Below are 2,592 nucleotides of genomic sequence, written 5' to 3'. Positions count from 1 at the left end.
AACATGAAGAATGCTAAGCCAGTCAGCACACCTCTTGCTGGTCATCTAAAGTTGAGTAAGAAGATGTGTCCTACAACAGTGGAGGAGAAAGGAAACATGGCTAAAGTTCCTTATTCTTCAGCAGTCGGAAGCTTGATGTATGCAATGGTATGTACTAGACCTGATATTGCTCACGCAGTTGGTGTTGTCAGCAGGTTTCTTGAAAATCCTGGAAAGGAACATTGGGAAGTAGTCAAGTGGATACTCAGGTACCTGAGAGGTACCACGGGAGATTGTTTGTGCTTTGGAGGATCTGATCCAATCTTGAAGGGCTATACAAATGCTGATATGGCGGGTGACATTAACAACAGAAAATCCACTACTGGATATTTGTTTACATTTTCAGGGGGAGCTATATCATGGCAGTCTAAGTTGCAAAAGTGCGTTGCACTTTCAACAACTGAAGCAGAGTACATTGCCGCTACAGAAACTGGCAAGGAGATGATATGGCTCAAGCGATTCCTTCAAGAGCTTGGATTGCATCAGAAGGAGTATGTCGTCTATTGTGACAGTCAAAGTGCAATAGACCTTAGCAAGAACTCTATGTACCATGCAAGGACCAAACACATTGATGTGAGATATCATTGGATTCGAGAAATGGTAGATGATGAATCTCTAAAAGTCTTGAAGATTTCTACAAATGAGAATCCCGCAGATATGTTGACCAAGGTGGTACCAAGGAACAAGTTCGAGCTATGCAAAGAACTTGTCGGCATGCACTCAAACTAGAAGACAGTGCTACCTCCTCTGGATGAATGAGACTGGAGGGGGAGATTGATGATGTCCATCTCATTGAAGAAGTATTAGGCATGTGCCTAATAAGAGTTTTCTTTGGTTTGGTAGCCAACCTTGTTGACTTGGTTTGGTTGGTAGCCAACCTTGTTGAATTTCTTTGGTTTGGTAGCCAACTTTGTTGAATTGTGAAAAGTGTGTGTAAATTGTCAAATATTGTAGGCTTTAGAGGGTGAAGCTTTGGCTATAAAAGGAGAGCTTCAACTCTCATTTCTTCACACCAACAAAGAGAGAAAGAAAGAGTGAAGTTTCACAGACAAGGTATAAGAAAATAGTCTGTGAGGAAAATACAGAGTGAGCGATATTGTAGTGAGGTGGGAATATCAAAAGAGAGTTATTTCTTTTGAGTGTTGTAGTGGTCTTTGGAGTATTTATCTCCGACCTACAAAGTGTAAAATTCCTTACTATAGTGATATCAGTTGCTCCTCTCGGGGTCGTGGTTTTTTTCCCTTATTCAGAAGGGTTTTCCACGTAAAAATCTTGGTGTCATTGTTACTCTTTTATTCTTGTTAATTACCGTATCTCGGTGCTACATTATTATTCCGCTTTATTACCGTGAATATTATTTTGGTAAGGGGTTTATTCCCAACACAATCTAGTATTTTGAGTTATAAAAATCTATTCCTATCTCATGAAATTGTAGATAATATAAATTCTATTACCATATTTTGTGGCTCCTAATTGCATTGCGCTCTTTGGTCCAGCGCGAAACTGTCAACAAAATGTTTCAAATGTGATGGTCCTCTGGTAATTGATGGTGAGGCAACAGCAATTTTACCATCTCTGGTCATGGAACCAACTCACTTTGCAAGTACTTCCAGCTAATCGGAAAAACCTTTGCTTGTCAGCTAAAGCACCTGAAGTTGCACGAGCTTCTCTTAAAATCCTAGCAGCCTGCATAGTTGTCTGCTTATTATTAAGAAATACTTGGGGAATATCCCTCAGTTAATTGCAACCCTGGATGATAGAATTTGATGTCATTCAGCTCAGAGCCTTTAGGTTAAGTCACCAGTTAGCATTGTTCTTGTTCACACATAAAAAGTCACTTTTGATTGTGGTACTTGGTGCCAAACGCAGTCCTTGCCCTAACACTTGTTCTTTGAGCATGAAAGCGATTGAGCTGTATAATCTTATACTCTATTCTGTTTTTCCTTTCTAGTTTGTTCCAAAAAGAATAATATATTTCTATAATTTTAAGCTTCTAACTTTAAAATTTTTCATTTTCCTTTAATAACAAGCTATTATAGCTATAGAAATGTCATAACATGTTTAAGACCACTAGTTTTAAGGGTATGCGATCTTTCTTTCCTTTTAAAACTCCATGCCTAGTCAAACATCTATATAAAATGAAGTAAAGAGAGTATTGATTTTTTGTTCTTTTCTGTGGAAAATCTTGGTAGTGCCCTAAAGATACTTTGTTGTGCAGAGTAAGAACACACTATTTTGAGATTTGTTTCACCAAAAGAACACGTAAAAAAGATAGAGATATTGCCATTTGAAGAAATGAAGTAGACGGGAAAGGAGATTGTTAGCGGAAACGTAAAAGAAAGAACACAAGATTTAACGTGGTTCGGATCAAAATAATCCTACGTCCACCAGAGAACAGTTGCTTTTTTTAATATTAACAAAGGAAGGGGAGAGTTCCCAATTACACTTAAGAGAATTTCTCTCTTAACTCTCTACTCACTACAATGTGTTATATTATTTTTGGGATGGTTTCTACAAATGAAGGAGTGCATCTATTTATAGAGGTAAAGACCT

This window comes from Nicotiana tabacum, chromosome 8, assembly GCF_000715075.1.
Source record: "Nicotiana tabacum cultivar K326 chromosome 8, ASM71507v2, whole genome shotgun sequence".
In the NCBI taxonomy this organism is placed as follows: domain Eukaryota; kingdom Viridiplantae; phylum Streptophyta; class Magnoliopsida; order Solanales; family Solanaceae; genus Nicotiana; species Nicotiana tabacum.
The sequence above is the reverse complement of the archived record's forward strand: the minus strand, read 5'-3'. Positions refer to the sequence as shown.